This window comes from Chenopodium album, chromosome 6 (genome assembly GCF_948465745.1).
Source record: "Chenopodium album chromosome 6, dcCheAlbu1.1, whole genome shotgun sequence".
NCBI classification, from domain to species: Eukaryota; Viridiplantae; Streptophyta; class Magnoliopsida; order Caryophyllales; family Amaranthaceae; genus Chenopodium; species Chenopodium album.
Window position 1 is genome coordinate 68,721,264 of NC_137839.1, and position 23,605 is coordinate 68,744,868.

Consider the following 23,605-nt stretch of genomic DNA (forward strand, 5'->3'; position numbering starts at 1 on the left):
AACCTTATTTAAGATCTCCTTAGACCCATCAATAAACCATTCTTCATCCCCTTCATCAAATTCTTCTTCACCTGGTTCCCAATCTAAGTCATCATCACTGTAATCTGAGCTAGAGTAATCAGATTTATTGCCACCAACATCCTGTTCTTCAAACACCAATGCTTTAGCCTTTTCTGAGGCTTTACCTTTCACCTTACTCTTCTCTTTTGAGCTACAAGACACTCCAGCTTCTGTAACCTTCCCCTTCAATTTCTGCCTCAACAAATTCTCCCTTGGTGGACTTTCCTCCCTTTCAGTTTCAGTCTTCTTAAACCCAGGGCTACTCCTATTACTGACAGTAGAAGTACTTTAACCCTTCCTCCCTTTTTTACTAACCTTATCCTTTGGGTGGGGATTGGGTTGAGCTGAGTTATGGGCTTCAAAGTAGGTTGTGCTGTGACAAAGACTTCAACATACCCCTCTCCATTTCTAGTCTCTAAAAGGCCCTTCACTTCATCACTGTTGATTAATTCTCTTCTACCAGTGTTAAATGTTTTCCCCTTCTGCCTATACCAACAGTTGAAATACACAGGCACCTCCATATCACCATTAACAAATCCATGAATTGCAGCTGACCTAATCTCCTGTACATCCAACTTAGACACTTGTACTTTTCTTCTCCAATAACACCACCCCCCACGTACACCAACAAAGCAACTGTCTATCTTTGCTAACTCTTTTAGGGACAAAAGCACCCCCCACTCTTAGACAGATGTCAACCATATCTTCATTGTCACCCATTATCTACCCACCAATAACACAGATAGAATAGTATTATTAAAAGCAATATAATAGCAACACATTACTAATCAACTACACTAATTGAATATTTAACTACAAAGAATCCAGTCCAACATGCATCAATAAACAAATCACACATATAAAGTCAATTCACAAAAACCCCCATTAATTAATCCCAAATTTCAACCTAAACCACTAATTAACCTAATTCACATAGTCAATTTCAAAATATTTGATTTTTCTAGGGTTCTTTGTTTCAATTGCCAAAAGTAACCCCAATTAAGCATAAAATTGCAAAATTGACATCAACCATTCACCAGGCCAGTAATTGCTGTAAAAAGATAAAAAAGATACCTTCTTTGGAATCTATCACCTGTAATTGTCAGATTGCCAACAACTTTCTCCCTTTTTTGAAGATGAATGACGAAATCCTCGAAGGCTATTCTTCTGCAACAATGACATCTCCCTTGTACTCTGCTATCCCCAACCACACAATTTTAAGAAATTGAATGCCCTAGATGAAGATATTATTTTGAGTACATGAAGAATCAGAGAGAATTCAATGAAGATGGTTGGAAGTAATCAATGAAGGAGGAAGAATCGTGTTTACTATGTCCGAAAATTGGAGGTAAACCTAAAACATGGGACCCACGTCACTTTTCCGTCACAGAAACCGTTATCCGGTGGTAACTTCTAATTTTAATTTTTTTCATCTGGTGTTAAAATAAACTTTTTTTTGGGTGGTGTTAATATCAATTTTCATTGATTTGTATGGTGTTAAAATCTAAAATTTCCCCAATTTAATTATTAAAACCAATCTTTTAAACATACTTTTATTTCATAAACCATAATTCAATTCAATTTAATTCAAGAAACATAAATCATTCAAACATGTTCATTCAAATCGATCACTTTCAAGGTATCTAGCCACCTAACGTACCTTGATCCTCGCTTAGCCAAAAACACTTCAAAAGAACTCTCAAGTAGCTTGATCAAAAACACCCTACAAGTAAATAAAACCTTAAATAATATAAAATTAACAAATAATCACAAATAATTAAATTAAACCCTCCCAACTATATGTACATGAATCTTTTAAATTAATTCAACATAAACATTATTAAAATTTGATTTTAAAACTACTCATAATAATTTTTATATAAATCTCCCATAATAATAATAATAATTGAATAAGAGAAAAAGGAGAAGAAAGATAAGAAACCAAGGAGGAGAGGAAGGAGGAGGTGCGGCAAGGGCAGCAGCACGACGACATGTGGCTGTTGCCGGTGGTGGTCGGTGGCGGAAGGTGGCGCCGGTGGTGGGAGGTGGTGTTCGGTGGTGGTGGTTGGCGCAAGAAAAGAGGAAAAAGAACAAGGAATTAATTAGAGGTTTTGAGAGAGAATTATGAGAATTTTGTGTGAGGTTTGATCATGAATTAAAGGGTATTTATAGGCTAGCATGTGTATGAATTATGGTAGGAAAATGTAGGAAGAATTATGGTAAGTAGGGTTTAAGGGATTACTTGGAGAAGTGAGTAAAGGTTTAAGGAAAGTTTTGATATTAAAGAGATTGTGTATAATTGAATATGGAAGGTATGTATGTCATGAAAAATATTAAAGAAATTAAAATTACTAGGGGAATAATTAAGAAAAATGAATGGTAAGAAAATATGATGATTGGATATTAAAAAGATGAAGAGTTAGAATTAAGGAAAATAGGAGATTTTGGGAGATGATTCAAAATATAATTTTACCGATTAAATTCCCCCAAAATATTTCATGAGGGCCGAAAATATGGAGCTTACCATAGCTCTAATTTTCGGATTCCTCTAGATATATTTAGGAATATTTTGCTCGGTTTTTAAGGAATAAAATAATTGTATAAATAATATAGAATAATAATTAATTAATTAATTACCAATTACTTACCAATAAATAACCAAGAAAAAACAGATTTTCCATACATGAAAAATCCGAAAATCCTAGCTAGTTATTAGGTAATTTCGGCCATAACAATTAATTAATTAAAATATTATTTTGCTTTAATTAAAATATCCGAAATATGTAAATAATTCGGTTTTTAAAATAGGATAAATGGATAATAAATCTTATCCAAAACAATAATTAGTTTTCAAAATACTTTTGCCGCTAAAATTCAAATATTATTTTGGCTCCAAATAATAAATTTACTAAAATACCCTTTTTATTAAATAATTCATAATGAATTAATTAGGAAAATACGTATGAAAATACGGGGTATTACAAAAAGGGAAGGTTGTCTGGTGGTGGAGGAGGTCGCCGAAGGTGGGGGATTTGGACAGCAAGTCCGGTGGGGGAGGAGGGTTGATGCCATGGGAGGAAGAAGGAGGAAAGAGGAAGAAGGGGAGGAGGAGGGGAGGGGGTGGTGGTTTTTTTTTATATATATATTAATTAAATTTAATTATTTAGTAATTTGGTGGGTTAGAGGTTAATTAGAAGAAATTAGAATCTAATTAAGTTAATTAGAGGGTAATTAGGGAAATAGGTTTCCTCTCGCAAAAAAATGAACGTGGTGGTTTTTTTTTAATCAAAAAACTTTTAAAAAGTTTTTTTTTCGCAAAATGGTGGTTTTAAAAGGATTTTTTTGAAAAATTTTCTTTTAAATAAAGCCTATTTTTAATTTGTACATTTTAAAAATAAATTGCTATTATACATAAATATAAATAAGAATTACGTATATTTTGTTTTAATATTTTTTATTTTAATCAAAATTAGGATATATTATCTGTTCAACGTTGTCTAATTTATAGTTCAATATACGAGGTCATTTATTAGTGTGCTATTTAAAATTGTTTCAATCTCCTACGATAAATTGATAGGTTTTAGTTGTAATGTAGAAGCTTCCAATTTTAAAATTTCAAAGATGTTAAATATGATAGCTCAAATGATATCATCATTGCATTTAGGCGAGAAAATTTTTATTAAGAAAGCGAAACGTGGGCAATGGTGACGTCAACAACTTCTGTTTTAGTAATAGTTAATAGATAGATTATTTATTTTTGGACTTAAAAAATATGGATATTTATTTTTTAAATTCTGACTATTAGGACTGGATTGGACTTTTTGGACTTAAAAAATTTGAGTCCAAATCCAATTCAAAATCTGAATTTCAAAATTTTTATGTCCAAATCCAATCCAAATTAAAAAATAAAAGTGTAATCCGAATAGCATATTTGGACTGAATTGGATTGGATTTCGGACTGGAGTTCGAATAATGGACACCCTTAGTTAAGTGTAAAAATCACATTACTAAGTTTTAGTGTTCAGAACTTGTGGGATGTATTTCAATCAATACCCATTGAGTAGCCACTGAAAATTAATAATTCATTACAAAATTGTTGTAAAATATGTGTAAAGTGTTTTAAACGCTACAAAACTATACTTCCTCCGTTACGCATTATGTGCAACAAATAGGTTGACACGAACTCCAAGACAAAAGATGTTAAGCCTTGATTAGTAAGATTAAAGGGTAAGTGATTAAAGAGTGGTATGACTAATAATTTACCACATCACCACCAACTAACACCCCTCCACCACCACTATTATATCCGTACACCACCTGAAACCCCACCACCAGCACCACAACCAGAAACTCCACCACGGCCACGACCACAAACTCCACCAGAGAAATCCCAAAACCCAGGCCACCACAAAAAAAACTCCGCAAATTCGCCACCACTAGAAACGACAACCCCGACAACCACCAGCGAAACTAATCTGTAACCCCGACAACCAGAAACGACCACCACCACCAAAAACTCCGAAATCCACCTGTGAAATCCCGAAGCCCCGACCACCAGCACCACAATCTCGAAACCCCCACCGTACTAGTGAAATCCCAAAAACCCCACCACCTGCGAAACCCCCACTGTACCAGCGAAATCCACCATCGAAATCCACCAGCGAAATCCCAAAACCCCCACCACCTGCGAAACCCCCACCGTACCAGCGAAATCCACTATGGAAATCCACCAGCGAAATCCCTATATCTGAATCCATCAGCCAAATCGCATACCCATTTCTCTTTCTCTATCGTTTCGAATTTCGATCTGAGATCCTTGGTGGTGGTGGTGGCGGCGATAAAGAACGAAGATGAACCCTAAATGAAGATGAAGAAGATGATCATGTTGATGGTTGCAATGGTTCAGCGTCGGAGATGTTTATGGTGGCCTTGGTGTCGGTGGTCTGGTGTCGAAGGTGTTCGTGGTACTGGTGGTTTGGTACGATGGTTCTCATGGGTGGTCGGTGATGATGGTGGTGGTCGGTGATTATGGTGGCAGGGGAGAGAAAGGGGTTTTTAACTTTTTAATTATTAATGTAAATAATCTAATTAATTTAAATTAGTAACTAAAATAGTGCTATTAGTTTTTAAATAGGGGTATTATAGTAATTTCATTTTAAAAAAGTTACCAAAAAAGGAAAGAAAAAGTTGTTGCACATAATGTGTAATTTCCCTTTTTGGCAATTGTTGCACATAATGCGTAACGGAGGAAGTAAGAATAATGTGTTTGTTTGATCAAAGGAAAAATGGTATGGCTTGACATTTCGTCACTGAATTTGAAAATGAATTCCGGCGCAATCGGGGTGCACATTGTATCGCCAGTACGTTCCTTAATATTGCACACCACTCTCACTCAAATGCACTTTTGGGTGAGAGGTGGAGCCATATAAATTTATGCCCAAAGAAGAAAAATGTGTTTAGCTCCTTTTGATATATACAACTAGTGAGTAGCACGGACGTTGTCCCTGGTTACTACTTTTGTAATTGTCAACTGCTAATTTTTTAGAGCATCTAATAGTTTGTATGTAGTATATGTGTCTTCAATACTTTATAGTATAATATACTCCCTCCGTCCCCCATTGATAGTCACTTTTGTCATTTTTTGTGACCCAAAATGTTAGTCACATTTGCTTTTTTCAAGTACCATCAATATTATTTTTTTTACAAAAATACTCTCCCATTTTCAAAAATATTTGTGCAAATTTAACTTTCCCATGTAAATCTTACTTTCCTATGTACTTTAATTACTTTCCCTCTCTACTTTTTTCCATACCCAATGTAAATTTACTTTTTTAATGTAATTTTGCTACTTATTTATGTTTATTAATTTCCGTGATTTTCTACCAAAAGTGACTATTAATGAGGGACGGAGGGAATAATATAGTGTTCAACGTTGAAGCATAAATGACAATTAGCCTAGATGGTTAATCATTAACGTTTCTTCTAAAATATCTAGTGTTCGAACATTTTCATCCATATTATCTGCTCATTATTATGTACCATTTAATATTATTCAATAGATGAGTAAGGTAGGCAAGATATAGCAATTAGAGTATACCCAACCATTGGTTATTGAGGTTGGTTATTAAGAGAGAGAAAGTAGAATAATAATAAAATAATGAAGAGAGAGAAATTTTAGGGGGAAATTTTCAATAACCTCGTTAGTAGAATAACCGGTTATTGTAGCTTGGTCATGGAATATTTTATTGTTTTTGATAGTGACATATAATGACAAGGCTTCTTGAGATTGTGACACCTATTCATTTAATCAATGGCTGAGATTTGCTATGATTTTATTACCGTTGTAATTTTGTAACGGCCATAATTTTTAAAATACAATTCTAAAAAAAAAAAAAAACACCAACGGCTCTATTTTATTTTTCTCTATAAAATGAGCCCAATATTGAGGTATTTTGAAACAATTTTTTTTTTAGTGAATATTACTCTCTTTATTATCAAATTTTATTTTTCTCTACAGGAAGATTTGGTGCCTCCGGATTGCAAAAATGCACAACTGCTATGAGGCTAATAGCTTATGGCACCTCTGCGGATTCTGTAGATGACTACATTCGAATTAGTGCATCTCTTGCAAGAGATTCACTACAACATTTTGTGGAAGGAATTGTCTCTTACTTTAGTGATGAATACCTTAGAAAGCCCAATGAAGAAGATCTAGTAAGACTACTAAGAATTGGTGAACGTCGAGGATTTCCAGGTATGCTAGGTTCTATTGATTGCATGCATTGGCGGTGGAAAAATTGTCCACTTCGATTAAAAGGTATGTTTTCTGGAAGACCAGGTAAGCCCACATTAATATTGGAAGCTGTGGCATCATATGATCTTTGGATCTGGCATGCTTTTTTTGGGACACCAGGTAGTCGTAATGATATTAACGTTCTTGATAGATCCCCTTTGTTTAACGATGTTTTTGAAGGTCGTGCACCTTCTATTAACTATGTTGTGAATGACCATCATTACAATATGGGATATTATCTCACTGATGACATATATCCTAAATGGGCAGCAATCATTCCTACAATATCACTACCACAAAATGAAAAAGAAGGTCTTTTTGCCAAATTACAAGAAGCTAGACGAAAGGATGTTGAGCGTGCTTTTGGAGTATTACAAGCTCGTTTTGCAATAATACGGAATCCTGCGCTAGCTCGTGACGCATCAATGTTAGGAAAAATAATGATAGCATGTATCATTATGCACAATATGATCGTTGAGGACGAAAGAGATACGTATAAAACGTATTACGATCCAAATGAATATGATCAAGCTACAAACGCGTCTTCAAGTAATAGAAACACTGAAGAGCCTTTTCAGTTCGAAAATAGCAACAACCGAATTGCAAGTTTGAAAATTTATATGTCTAATAGAGCTCGTGTTCGTGATGAAGCTATGCATAAAGCCTTAAAGAAAGACTTAGTTGAACATATGTGGCTCAAATTCGGTGTTCACAGTAGGCAAAATAATTTGCGTTAATAGTTGTATAATCGTAACATTAAATTATTGTATTTGTACTCAAGCACGGTTCGTTTTTATCTTTTAAAGATTGTTGTCATTTGATAGAATATGTACTATTTTTATTATTATCGAATTTAGTAAAGTTGCAATTATTGTGTATTTCTTAATTAACGACTAATTACTTACTAATTAAATAATATAATGCATTAATTTTAAACATAAGTCATTTTATTTAATTATTGTATGCTAATAATAATTATTAGTTTTAATTGATTATTACCAAGTGTATTAGTTATATATGATAGGATTTAAGAGAGATATTGTGTGGTGGGGTTGGGTAAAAGTAGGAGAGAGAAAATGTATAACCAAAAAGATGTGGTTAACTATTGGGAGACATGGGTTATTAAATGGGTATAAGAGTGGTAATAGGTGAGGTGGAAGATGTAGAAATTAATAAAATAAGCATAACCACAATGGTTGTGGGCAACCATTGTGCATGCTCTTAAGGCTAAAGGCAATTCAATACATATTTGTCACTTTATTTGTAATCTTGAAAGCCTTTAAGTATAAAAAATTATTTTAAGTGCTTTCCACAATCAGTTACAAATGATTTAAAATTTTAAACCAAAATAAAAGAGATGACTATACAAAATGTAAGCCACCATATATGAATAGTGATATTTCTTTACTACGATGTATAATGATATTTGTTAGCCTTCTAAATTATGGAAATTGATTTATTGAATTTTGAGCAACTTTAATGATATGAAACAATTTTTTTTTTTAAAAACAGTGGTATGAAACAAATTATATTAACAATAAATATAAATTAACAAATTACGTGAACCTATACACATATCAATACTATTATTTTAAAACAGGAACGTTTTTTTTAAAAAAAATCAACAATGCCACGTCATCCTTTATATTTTTCAAAAAAGAAATATTTCATTCCTAATATTTATCTTTCTGTTTTTTCAATTTATTCCCAAACGATACTTCATTTCCCCTTTACATTATTCAATTTATTTATACATCAATATCCTTTATTTTTGATGGTTTTCCACAATCCCAACAATCTTTATTTTTAATTTAATTTTATCTGTCTTTCTCTCTTGCACAATTCAATTAAGGTATGTATGAATTCAATTGTTTTTCCTTATTTTTTAATCTCTCTTCCTTTTTTATTACCCCAAATCAATTTTAGGTCTAAATTAATTTCTCTTGCCAATTTTCTTCTCCAATTATGAGTTTTTGAAAAAAATAATTCATTATTCTGATGTTTGCTTTTAAATTGTGTTTTATAATGTTATCTGTATATTTTTAAAAGATATTTTCTTTTGAAATGTTTAAAACAAGTTATTTATTGTTTAAAAAGACTAGTTTTTTTATTTTTTATTTCGGATTTTTCACCAAATACCACTGAGTTTAAACTTAATTCACCGTATACCACCAAAAACTTTGTAATACACCTTGTACCACTCAGTTACTGTATATTAACACGAAATGCCTTTTTCCTTAACTGCCGTTAGTCTGCCGTTTGAGGGAATTTACCAATTCACCATATACCACTACTGTTAAAAATTATTTCACCATATACCATTATTTAAAAGTTATTTCACTACTTACCCATTTTTTTGTAACGGTAATATTTTTTTTAAAAATAACCCTTGCACACTTGTAACGGCTACTTTGTTTATATAAATGTAGTGTTTGAGGGAGATACTAATCAAGTCACACTTCTAAAAGCTAGAGTAAAAATGTAAACAAACTTTGTTTATATAAATTGGTAGCTATTTGTCTTCAAAAAAATTAGGGCTACATGATTTTGCAATGGTTGTAATAAACAAGTTTGTTGCAAAACAACTAAGTGGTTAACATTTTGTCCAAAAAACCTGACACCAGTTTGAAATGTTTTCCCCAAAAAATTATACATAATGTATGGCAGCTTCAAGGATTCTAACTGTCAGCCTTTCTCTTCCTCCCTCTTCCTTTTCCTTGCTGTGAACTGGATGCTGCATTTTCTGCTTGTTTTGCTGCTTCCTTTCTTGCCTTACAGGTTTTTGCATTGTGTCCCAACTCCTTGCAAAGACTGCACTTGTTGTTCTTGTGCCTCTTTCTTTTTCTTGCTTCATGAGATGCTCTCCTTCTCTGCTTAGCTGGTCTGCCTGCAGCTCTTTTGACAGTTGGTGGTGCTATTTCAGGCACATCAAATGTTAGCCAGTGACTTGGATCTGACATGGGATGGATGTGGTCTCCATAAGTCAGCTTGTAAGCAGCTCCCTTGAAGTATGGTGACACATAATCTGCAGCTTGAAGTCTTTGGCTGTATATGACCCTTAGACCATGTCTGCATGGTATTCCTGACCCTTGCCACTTCCCACAACCACAGGTCATTGTCTGAAGTGTGACAGGGAACTTCACATGCCCATCCCTGACCTCAAACTCTCCACCACCAGCTGCTATCACATGACACAATCTGGACTCCTCACTTCTTGTCTCCAAAACTCCCTTAGCAAAATCTGTTAGCTCATTAGGATCCATATCAATTTCTTTGTCAAACCTAGAACCCATCCTTTTCATGCACCAATTCCTTACAGCTGGTTTAAGTCCAAAAAAAAAAAAAAAAAAAGAAAAAAAAACAAAACCAACACAAAGAAATCACAAACCATCAGAACATGGTGCTTACTGTTTAATCACAAAGAAATTAAGGGGCCATGGATCAGATTCACCATCACTGTCCTCAACTTGCACAGGTTGTTTGCTCCTTGTATTCACTTCCCTCCCTCCTCTTTTATTCTTCACAACCTCAACACCATACTTTTTTGCTGTGCTTCTTGGCACCCTCCACTCTTTTGGTTTAACTCTAGATTGCACTTTAGGCTTGGCAACAGAACTAGAAGCAGCAGTAGGTTGGGGTGGTAGGGGTGGTGTAGGCTGCCTGGCTTGGGGTGGTGATTCATGCATGTGTGGGTTATTTGGGGAAGCATGGTGTGTTGGTGTTGCTGGTGGAGAAGGGTGCTGACTTGGTGGTGGAGATGTAGGCTGACTTGGTTGAGTTGACTGCTTAGGTTGGGTTTTTTTCTTCCTTGGAGTTACTTTTTTCCTTCTAGGAGATTTTTTGGGTGGTGATGGTGTCTTACTTTTTTCATTTGAGGGTTGAGATGGTTCATTTTGTGAAGGTTGAGGTTGAGAATCTCATGGAAATGACTCATCAGCTGCTGCAGTGTGGAATACCCTAACATATTCAGTCTTATCTTCTTCTGCATTCACAACAGGGACCTCTACAGCAACAGTAAATGGTTCTTGAGCATTAAGCTCCTCCTCAACTTCTTCAGCCTCTGCATTTCTTCTTCTCTCTTCCTCCTTCTGCCTAATTTTGTCAGCCCTCATCTTCAAAGTTCTTGCCCAACTAGCTTCTGCAGACTTGAAGACAACAGATGGGTTTTCTGTCTCTTCTATGAACACTTCTATTTCATCCTTCCCTTCATTCCACTCCCACATTTTCAACATTGCCCCATCATCAACTAACTCTAGCTTACGAATAGTTCTAGGTTTACTCACAAACAAAGTGAAGTACTTAGGGAGGAAAACATTTTGCTTTACTGAATCCTCAAACATATACTCAAACAACTCCATCAAATTGGTCTTATCAGTGTCATCCACCCTAACATCAAAACTACCACCTGGCGAACGAACTAATAGCCACAATGCACTCATCCTAACAATGAATAATAAGCAACAACAATTAACATCACATCACCAGTTAACATCAAACTTAATCTAATCACCAGTTAACAACTTCCAAACTAATCATTCGAAGTTAATAGCATAACATCCAAACTAACATAATCATTTTCGAATAAACCCTAACCCTAACTCAATTTCGCAAAAAACAACAAAATCAGAGCTCGAAAATCAAATCAATGAGAAGAATATTACCTTTAGAATGCTTAACCCAACCCAGGTGAGAATTTCGAGCGAAATTCAGTCACGAACAACTTCCTATCTCAAACCGCTCCAAATAGGTTCCGTGTTCAATCGAAAAGCCCTAATTATCGTCCTACTAGCAACGTCTACTTTAGATCGAAGAAAGTTTACAGCTTTTGGATTGATTTTTGAGGATCAACTTAAATGGTGAAGAACAGAGAGAAGCTTCAATGGAAAGGGAAAATGGGGGGTCAATTTTTTCGAATTACAAGTGTGATGTTTGGGGGAGTCAACCCTATTGATGGCGCCAGTTTTATGTATAAGGGCAAATTGGTAAATTCCCTCAAACGACAGACTAACGGCAGTTAAGGAAAAAGGCATTTCGTGTTAATATACAGTAACTGAGTGGTACAAGGTGTATTACAAAGTTTTTGGTGGTATACGGTGAATTAAGTTTAAACTCAGTGGTATTTGGTGAAAAATCCGTTTTTATTTTCATATTAGTTTTACGTAAATTTCAATTTTTTTAGAATTTTGAACTTTTTTTATTTTAAATTTGATGCGGCAATTTTCTTTAATATATTTGTTTTGAAAATTTCTTTTTGATTTTTTTTAATGATTTTTTTTTTAATTTGGAACAAATTGTGATTTAGAATTTCTATTAGCATTTTTCTAAAATTTGTACGATTTTTGAATTTTCCATTTTCACAGATTTTGTTGTTTTTTTTTTTTAAAGAATTTACTGTTTACAATTTCTTTTATAATATCAATTCATGTATTAGTTTATTTTTAAAATTGATTGTGTTTATTTAGTTTTATTTGGTTTAATATAATTTTTTAGTTTACGTTATAAAAACTTATTTTGGTTTTGTTTATAGTTTTTTCAAATGTTATTTTGATTTTTTTAGCATTAGATCTAATCATAACTTTTGTTTATAAGTGGATTAATTTTGTATTTGAATTTATTTTAAATTTTAAGTGGTATTTTTTTTAGACAAGTTTTAATTGGTATTTCAATTTTTTTTTTTTATTTACAACCAGTATTTTTATTTACATATATTTTATTTAATTTTAATTAAATGTAAGAGAAATAATAATAAATAAAAAATCCCAATGTTGTTTCTTTTTCTGACCCTAAAAAATTAAGCCCTATTAATCTTATTGAAGCATCCTTTTTTTTTTTAAAAAAATATCAGAGTAAAGCGTTACAATTTTTTTTCCCTTTTAAATTCTGTTGTTTCTTTTCCTCTTATCATTGTTCAGTTTCTAAAATTTGTTCCTTTGATAGTTAGTTCCATATTCCCCTCTTCTATTTATATCACAATACTCATGCAATTGATCTTTCTAACCAAATTTTGAGTTTTTGCTTAAAAGAAATTGGGTTTTCATGATCGATTTTGTCAAATATATTACAAGGTTTGTATTTTTACCAGTATAAATTGTTGAATTTATAGAAACTTATGAACATAGTTTTTATCAGATTAATAAATCACTATACGTTCAAATTCAAAAATAAATATTGTAATACATTAGACAGTCTTGCATCACACAGGTTTAAGAATAGTTATATTTCACAAAGTTGACATGAATTGTTTATTGATATATTACTTTACAAATATTTTTTAAAAAACAACTTTTTTAAACCACACACAAACTACGGAGTGTAATATATATTTGTAAATACTTTTTTTTTTTTATTTGTGTAGCAATATAAAAACCTACCCAAAAACTACTTTAATACCGTAAAGTTTAAATAATTATAGCAAATTTCTAACTATTACCTTTTATCTTCTACGATCCCACTTCATTTTTTTTTGGTCTTTTGCCGTTGGAAATTTAGAGCTTTACTGTAGCTTAGCTTTTTCTCTTTTGATCAAACCCTAGGTTACTCAATTGATTGAGTCCTTTTTGTTTAAATTCTTTGTTTACTTTTAAGTTTTTTTTATCTCTTAATATGACGAAGTAAAATTGTGTTTGTTCCCTTTATTAAAGAAACTTCTAAACTTTTTCCACATTGATGCAGCTAGTAAAGTAATGTTTTTAATATCTTCGAATTTCAATTTCAAAATTTAGGGTATATCTTTTAAATTATTTGAGTCAACATCTTAGAATATTCAATTTTCTCTCTTAAAATCTTAATAGATTATCATATAAACCTTAATGTAATAGAGACTATTATACTAAAAAAAAAATTGTATGCAACTATTAAAAAACACGTAAGAAGTATACTATATTTTTTTTTCGGAAAATAAGAAGTATATTATAAATTAAAAACCACTTTATTGTTATTATAATTGAGGACTTAATCACACATGTATATATGATTATTATTTTTATCTGAAAAAATATTACTTTGTTTTTTAAAAATATATCCATTCTAACAATGAATATCTTTCTTTGACTCCTCTGTTTCTATCGCAACAATTATTTCATTATAAATTATAATAATAATATACAAATGTATGGAAATATAATTTTCGCATTTATGATGCTAAATTAGTAACGATTTTTTCATCAAATATGTAACACTATGTATTTTCGAACCACTATTTTATGTGCACCTATTAAACCTAATTTCTAATTTAAATATCAATTTTTAAATTAAAATTTTAATTTAATTATTGTATTGATTTTAGGGTTATTCCAAGCTTTTGAAACCCTACTATTTTGACGAAACGATTGAAAGTTTTTTTTTTTTTTGGAAAGGTTTTATATTTGAGTTTTAATCATTTCAATTATTTTTGACATGTCTGAATTGATATTAGCCTTAAAGGGTGATTCCTTAAGTTTAAGTGTCAATTTAGTAAGTGTTACACTTATATTATATGTAATTTTGATATTATTTAATCTATTGAGATTGATACGGGTCATCATGGGTGATTGATTGAAGTACCAATTTAATAGGTGTAAAATGATTTTGGAGTTTTTAAAACATTTTACGGCAATCGTATCAATATCGATAAATAAAGTTGTATTGGGTGATTCCGTCAACTCGTTTATCAAATTGGTATTGTTTATAAAGTATTCTTTGACTATTTTATTTATAAAACTCATTATAGTGTCCTTTTATTTATTTTGTCATTATAAATGAATAATATTAGTGGTTTCGCATTTCGTCTATTATGTCGCTTTTCTGTACATATGAACTTTATATGTATATATTTTTGTATTGTGATTTAAATAATTTTTTTAATTATTATTATTATTGATATTATTACTGAGATATAAATAATATAATCTATATTATAATTTTTGAATGCATTTTAAAATGTCTCCCGTTACATTCCTTTCCTAGTCTCGTTTCGGGCCAACTAGTATTTATTTATGGGTCGGGTTTTTCCTCAAAACTTTCATGACTAAACAGATTAAGATAGACTTGTTTATTAACTTCTTTTTTATTTTTAATTTTTTTTTGACGGGAAGATTAAAGATTTCATTTATAAAATAGCCAAATGGCACTTACAATCAATTTTTGAGAAATTTAAAATTCCAACAAAAACATATAAAACCCTAAAATTAACATTGCAGAATCGATTGATAATAGCCTTAACAAAAAACTTCATCCGAAGCAATACAACCTGTGAGTTCGCTCTAATTCGGCATAAGATCTGCAGATGCATAATTTTTTGGATGAATATCCTTCCGTGGTCTTCTAAACTCCGGTAGAAATTGCGAAACCTTCGATCTTCGTTCTTCAATAAACAAGTAATCAAAATCCCTACCATGAACACCATCTTAAGGATGGTATCTTTTTATTAAAAGCAATTAAAGAGATTTTGGGGCTTTCCACCGGTAAAAACCAGCGGAAGCCCCTACAAAATTTACAAATAAAAATCAAGAATGAAGGAGATGAAGAAAAGTAGGAAAGGATTGAAGAAAAAACAAAGAAAAAACCCTAGCAAAAGAGGCTAGGAAAAACCCTCCCAAGGGAAAACCCTAGAGGGAACTATTAAACCATTCTTAAGCTAAAGTAATCATTCAATCAAGCCTAAAAGGGAAGCCTTCAATCCTAGCTTAATATGGCCTTTTGGAGAGCTCAATTTGAGCCCATTCCTAATGATTCTCATGGCAGCTATCAAACAATTAGTATTATGTGCACCATGGTGCACCTAGAAATAAGTACACCATGCCTATACTTTTGAACATTTAGTAAATAAAATAAACATTTTACAAAAAATGAACATTTAGTAAAAAAATCTGAACACGTCACAAAAACTGAACATAAATATGCAATTTTTATGTTCATATTTTATAAAGAAATGATCATTTTGTATACAGTAAATGTTCAGTTTATATTACAAAACTATTGAATTATTACGAGTTAGACAAACTTTTTTCAAAATCAGTCTGACTCGTAATAATTCAAAATTTGCGATTGTTCAGTTTTTTTACTAAATGTTTAAAATTTGTTATTGTTCATATTTTTTAACTAAATGTTCAAAAGTATTGGTGCCTGCGATTGTTCAGTTTTTTTTTTTTTTTTTTTTTTTTTTTTTACTTAATGTTCAAAATTTACAATGTTAAGATTTTTTTACTAAATGTTCAAAATTCACGATTGTTCAGTTTTTTTTTTTACTAAATGTTCAAAAGTATAGGTGTGATGCATTGCGATTGTTCAGATTTTTTAACTAAATGTTCAAAATTTTGCGATGTTCAGATGTTTTTACTACATGTTTAAAATTTCAATTATTTAGATGTTTTTTTTACTAAATGTTCAAAAATATAGGCGTGGTGCACCTATTTCTAGGTGCAACATGGTGCATCTTAAAATTTGCGGCTATCAAAGGGTAAGGGGCTGATATTTTCCACCCTAGTAACCCCCTCTTAAGTTTGTCGTAATGGCCAATCAAAGCACTAATGAAGGCTGCCCAAAAGGTCAAAAGACTCCTCATTAATTATTCCCCATCACTTTACGTTTAAATTTCGATTTTCTCCATCACAAAAGACCGCAGCACAACTCCTCCTTTTCTCTTCAATATTTTCTTGCATTCCACGGGTAAATCAAGGGTGATTTGAACCCTAGTTTCTGCTACCAAGGGCTCCTAATTCGTGCCATATTCATCCCCCTTTGAAGGATCAAAAGTGGAAGAATAGCAAGGGTGTCTAGATGTAACACCCCTAAATTACTCTCTAATATTAACAATAGTATCCAACTTTAGGGAGTAACATGGGAGTATTACCGCCACGTGATTACGTAAGGCTTAACAGAGTTTTGCAGCGGAAAATAGTACTTAACTTTCATTAATGATAATAATAGTAGTAATAATAGTTTGATACATTTTCAAAGTAACTAAACCACTAATACTATGTTTACTAAATTAAATTAGGTGATCACCGCCCATCATTCCCAATGCAGCATATAGTTCACGTTGTCCGATCGCCATCACCTATCTACTTATAAAAATGATAAGTAGGGCCAAGCCAAAACAAAACAAATACGTATTAGCCAAAATGCTAAGTACATACAAATGCTAGACATGTAAAATCAATTTAATTAATTAAACATGCTTTCGAAAAGATTTAACTTTAATAAATCATAATTTATCCAAACCATTCCTGAATAGAAATTCATGTATAAAAACTTGTCAAAAGAACCAATTTCCGAAATAACCAACTTTCCAAAGATAATTCCGAATAGGATGGATCAATCCTTATTTTCGTAAATCATTTTACCACCTAAGTGTGCACACCCCCCAAGCTAGTAACTCCTTTACATAGTGCTATCAAGGGGAAAGACTAGGTCATACAAAGCCCATAGTCTTCAACTTACTCCGCGTAGTGGGAGTTAAAAATCCAAAGATCTAAGGAATAAATCCTGATAAATAAACTTTCCAATATCCCATACTCGGGATAAATTAAAACAATAAAACTTCCTTTTTAAAACATCTTGAATATCAGTACAAGTTTATAATCAACCGTATGAAATATTTAAACATTTGAGATCAAACACTTAAAACATGTTTCACCGAAATATATTTCACAAACATTTAAACATGGTTCGAAATCAATTAACATGTAAATCACGTTGTATATAAAAGTCATTTTATAAAAGATCTAGCCACGTGTACGTACCTTGATCTTTGCAAAACAAACACGGGGTTCCTAGTTACGAACCGGAAATACCTCCTACAACAAACCAATAATCCTAATCAAATACTTTTCAACCCATAGATACAAGGACTTAGACTATCGACTTTGACTAGTTGTGCATGACCAATTTATTAACACTTGTATTTATAAAATAATCTTTAACTATCCGTAATAATAATAATAGTAATAATACTATTAATAATAATAAGAGTAGTAGTAGTGATACGTAGGTAAGTAGTAGTATGATAGTAGTAATTGTAGTAGTAGCAACTCAGCAGCAACAACTACAATACTAACATCAATAATAATAATACTAATACTACTACTACTAATAATAATAATAGGAAGTAGTAGTACCATACGTAAGCAAATAAGTAGTACTTATATATGTGAATAGTAGTAGTAGTAATTGTGCAAGTATTTGTTGTAGCTAGTAGTAATAATAATAGCATACATCAAGAGCAACAACTATGATAACAACAGTAATTATAACAACAGTAATTATAATAATAATAATAATAATAATAATCATGATAATAATAATAATAATAATAATAATAATAATAATAATAATAATAATAATAATAATAATAATAATAATAATAATAAAAGGTAGTAATAGTAGTACGTAGATAAGTGTAGTAGTGAATAGTTTTAGTAATAGTTGTAAGTAACACTAATAACAATAGTAATGATATTTAGTAGTAAAAGCATAAGGATATGAAGTATTGGGCTATATAGATGAAGAGCTTTCATTATTACCAGCAAGGAGTAAGGACTCACTTGGTCTTTGTTTGAAGTAGGAGCACGAAGGAAGAATAGAGGAGGAAGGAGAGGATGGGCTGCCGTGGGTGGATGCGGAGGGTCGCCGACTGGTGGTGCACGGCTATGGGAGGGTGGTGTAGAGGGGAGAAGCTAGTTGGAGGAAGAAGTACGAAGAGGATTTTAGAGAAGAAGATGGAGTGAAGTAGCCATATGTGTTTGGCTATTTATAGTGATACTTGGTACTACTTCTACCATAACATTCAATGAAGGAAGCAAGTGGGTAATTTACTCCCCCTTTGCCGACATCAAATTGTTATTTTTTTTTATTATATATATATATATATATATATATATATATATATATATATATATATATATATATATATTGAAGTAGATATTTTTGTGTAGTACTAGTGTACTACACATGAATTGAACTCGTATAGCGAATTTTGTACTTTGTTGTCTGAATCGGGTATAATTTATTAACGATTGAAAATTTGATTTGGGTACGACAAGTTTTTAACTTGACTCGTATAATTAAAATCATTATAAAATATAGGTATAAAATTATCATATAAATATTTTATATGATAAAATATATCGGGAAAACCATATTTAATAGTTATTAAATGACTTAAAAAATACGGGGTATTACACTAGAGGGTTGTTTTGGGTGTGATCTAAGGCGAGGGTGGTCTGATCTCGTGACTCTTCTCTTTGCTCTTCTTAATCTAAATTTTCATGCCTCCTAATCAAAGTTAACTAGCTTTAGTCCTTTGGGTTAGAATTATTGGGTTTTAGGGTTGGGTTGATAGGTTAGAAAGTATGATTAGGGTTGGGTATTTTTTGATATTCGCTCATGGTTTATGATAGACTTTTGTGTGAATTTTATTGACATTATGGGTTTAATTCATGTTTATATGATTAAATTCTAATGATATAAAAACCTAGTTGTTGTATGATCTTTTCATGGTGTTTTATCTAGGTTTAATCATGTTTTAGAGTTAGTATATGAGGGCTTGTTCTGATTGACTGAATTGAGCTGAACTGAACTGAAAATAATATGAAGAGAACATACCCAGTATGAAGCTGCTACCATTTTTCTGGTGATCTAATCGTGTGGATTGTGCCTCTTTAGACATGTTTATCTTCTTCTTTATTTAGCCTATTTTGTGTATATCTTTTTGCATCATGTTAGGGAAAGTTAGGAGTTTATACCGTGTTTTAATTGTGTATTTTGACCATATGTATGGCCTTATATTTGGAGCATGATTTTCCAAACAGATAGCTGATTGTACAACTTTAGTGGCGTGTGAACTAGAGCCCTTAAACTGGTCATTTTGACTAATTTCTAGCTCAAATTAAATTAGTATCATGTTAGGATATATTCTAAATTATTTTGGCATGAATTTAGGCAAGTTTGATATGTTTTTAGAGACTAAAACAAGCAATGTAGAAGCTGCCAACAAGTCAGTCTATGCGTGTAGTTTAGGTGATTTTCAAATTTGTATGGCCTAAGCCCAAATTGATGTTTATTATGGCCTATTATGTTTTAAGATCATGTATAATAATGGGCTAAGCTTAGTTTCATGTTTAAGGGCGGTTTTGGGGCTGATTTGTTCGAATGATGTTGGTGTAATTAAAATTGAGGCTGCTGTGTTTATGATTTTATTTAAGCATGTTAACTCTAGAATTATAAGTCCGAAATGGTTTTATATGATGCTTATTGAGTATATGTATGTGCCCTAATTTTTGTTTCGCATTTGAAGTATGTTTGGTTGGGTTTTTATGATGATTTTTAGACTTATGTTGTTGCCCTGTTTTGGTTGTTTTATGAAATTGTAGTTTGAATTTTTGGTTTTATCAAATAAAATTATGGAATTTTTTTTTATAACTATTATATATTAGTCTAAATTATATTTAAAATAAGTGATGTGTGAATTTTTGGGTATTATAAACCCTAAAGTAAAATGTTTTGATGTGTGTTTGAATATGTGTGAGTTGTGATTGTATTGTCAACGTCGTAATGCTTTAGAGAAGGATAATACTGTCTTTAGCATTACTTCGCCAAGAGTTGTGAATGCACTTAGTTGTTGATTCCGATAATTAATTATATTCCCAAACTCAAACGATGCCCTTTCATGGTTTATTAAGTTGAAATGTGTTTTAAAATGGAGTTTCAATTGAATTTAAGAAATATGATTTTCTTATACTGTTTAAATTGAGTGTAAGACCATTTGTGCTTCTCTACAGATTTTTGAGTGAAATATAATATTTTAAGTGATTTTTGAATTGTGTATGGGGCCATAGTCAGGTATGAGGCCGAGTTCGTTGCTTCCCGATTGTTAATGAACATGCTAACTATCTTGATTGTGAGTTTGAGGTAGCTCAACCAGGGTTAATTGTTGTCGTCCGGGGGTAGTGTGAGGCCGATTGGCATCTACCCATAGCTGGGAGTTTGGCCAATCTTTGACACGTACGGTCTCTACGAGATGACCGGGTGGTTTGCCCTAACAAACCTTAGGAAGTGGATTGCAAGGCCATTAGTGTTCCCTCCATGGCAATTATGCTGTTTTGAATGTTTTGAGTTTGAAATATTGAAACTATGATATTGTTACTTATTTTAAAGTTTATATATATTATGATTGAAATTAAGTGATTTAATATCGATTTAAGTTTATTGTGAAATATTTCATTGTTTTATGGTTTGATTTTTTTTTTATCTAATGCAAAACGAACAAATAAATTAACTAAAACAAGAAAATGAAGGGGGGATGAAGCGTGGCATTGCAACGCCTACAACATTATTATGAAGAATACGACCAAGGGCTAAGGGGGGACTTGAATCAACTCAATTTTGTTGTCTTGAAGGACTCCTTGATTGGCTAACTGTAGGGAATAATTTCAAGCCTTTAAAATCCCACTAGCTTGAACCCCACTGTGATCATACACTAAAGTACGGTGGCGTCCAAAAGGGAAGAAGATAGAGCAAAAGAGTCGCCAACAAGTTTTTTTTAGGAACTTGTAAACCGTTCACGAGGTGAAGGTTACACCCCTTAACGATCCAAGAGATCGTCAACTCCATAAGGTCTAGAACCAAATAAGGGTTCGGGGATGATGGTACAAATCCAACCTAAAAGAGATTGAACCTGCCCTAATAATAGGCCTCTACTTTATTCTGTTCGTATTCATGTGCGCTTTCTGATTAACATGCAAGCAATATGATTACCCTAAACCTATTTAATCTATGTTGGTTGAATTTAATGCACAAATAAATCTATTATTGGCGATCTCTTGAAATTATAATCACATCAACCCTAAACAAGATTATTAATTATCTTATTAAGCGTGATTACAAGTACAAAATTCCCTTTAAGCATGCATAAAAAGGGGTGATCAAGCAATAAATATAAATAATCAAGCAACACAATAAATAATCAATATCATGAATAATAATTATAATAATAATAATATCATCATAAATAAAATAATTATCATCAAAATAATAATAAATTATAACAATTATAATCATAATCATGTTCATGTTAATATTAAAGCATAATAAAAATAGCAAGATCCTTGGCATGATACTAACAAGATTAATAACAAAACCCTAGCATGTCACTAAGCAATAAAAATCAAATCTTTAACCCTAACATGATACTAGCAATCATAAATATTAGGAAGAACATAGGAAGCCTCGTAACAATCATGTTATATATTGAAAATACCCTAGACATGATACTAGGAATATCATAATAACAATGTAAACATGATTTCTACATCATAACATCAATTAAAACCATTAAAGTACTTACTTTGATGTCTCGTACCTCTTTCTAATAACAAAATACACACATTAGTAACTTCAAGGAAAATGATAATCAAAACGATTAAATTAAATAATTGAAAGAGAGATTTGGGACCAAACCCTCAGAAATTAAAACCTTTCACGTCTAGGGCGAAGGCAACTTCGAATATGGCTAGGTGTATCTAGATCTTGCGAATGCGGAATTTTGTATGAAAAACAAAGTAAGAAAGAGATGAATGAAAGAATGCTAAAGAATTAATGATTGTTGATGAAAACTAATTAAAACTAATTGTTGATGAGAATTCCTCCATCAAAACGGAGTTTTTGATACGATATTTATAGAGAAAATCATCCAAAAAAGATAATTTAACAAAACAGAGTCCGACGCTCAGGAAACAAGGTTGGCGCCAACCCTGGCTAGCTGGCGCCAGGCACCAGTGGCTAGCGCTTGGCGCCAATGACTAGCGCCTGGCGCCAATGACTAGCGCCTGGCGCCAAGCCTAGTTCCAGGCGCCAAGGTCTGGGGTTGGACGCCAGTCTTGATTTTAACGCGTTTTCGAAAATACGATAAGTTTACCGTACTGGAAGATAAAATAATATAATTTCTTCGAAAATGCTATTTGATTTTGATTAAAACTCTGAAAAGTCAACAAAGTCAACTTATCAATGCTAATTGAATTAGGAATGAAAAGAACCTTCTAGAAGAATCTAGAAGACTAAAACCATTCCTAATTGCATTAGGAATGATAAATCATATTAGGCCCTCCCCAAGATCATTGGGCCGTACATAAAGCTCAAACCGGGCCCAGTTTAGTAAATTGGCCATAACTTCCTCAATATTCATCGGAATTAGGCTTATAATATATCGTTGGAAAGGTCTTTGCAAGCCCCATCCAACTACACCACTATTGGACCCATATCATGGACCAAACAAACTGGATTGGCTGTTTTCTTAAAATAAAGTTTTCCAAAACAGAGAGAAGAGAAAAGAAATAAAAACTTTCCGCAACATTAGACCTTTCCACACTTTCGTTTCATTCGATTATGATTCGACGTGAAAGGTACTCATCACTGGGTTTGGTTTTGGGGAGACACAAATGGGTGTCTACAGAAGCCCCCACTTTGACTGAGTTTGGAGAAACGCAAGTTTCGAAAACAAAAGTCAAAGTATCGATAGGGACGGAGAATGATTCAGAACGTTCTGCGATCCTAAATCAATCTTATAACGCCGATACCTGCAAAACTAGCGTTAGTTAAACAGATAGAAGAGTTAAGAAACGCGTATCTTGCACCGTCGAGCACACGTCTCTGAAAGTAACCGATTTGTCGCTGCTTTACTGTATCCTCGCTGTTTTGATGACCTCCTACAAGCTAGAGAATGCCATCCCGCTTGAAAACCGCTACGCCTGTAACTGCTTCCAAATTAGAAGATTGCTT

The 23,605-nt window shown here is 32.3% G+C and overlaps 1 long non-coding RNA gene across 1 annotated transcript; it reads right to left on the reverse strand.

Moving 5' to 3' along the window:
- Positions 1–16,727: 16,727 nt before the first annotated feature.
- On the reverse strand, positions 16,728–17,899 carry LOC145635081 (uncharacterized). Its single transcript, XR_014113773.1, has 2 exons — positions 17,575–17,899; positions 16,728–16,893 (listed from the first exon to the last, which is right to left on the reverse strand). It is a non-coding gene; the product is annotated as an uncharacterized LOC145635081 (long non-coding RNA).
- Between the last annotated feature and the right edge of the window lie 5,706 nt (positions 17,900–23,605).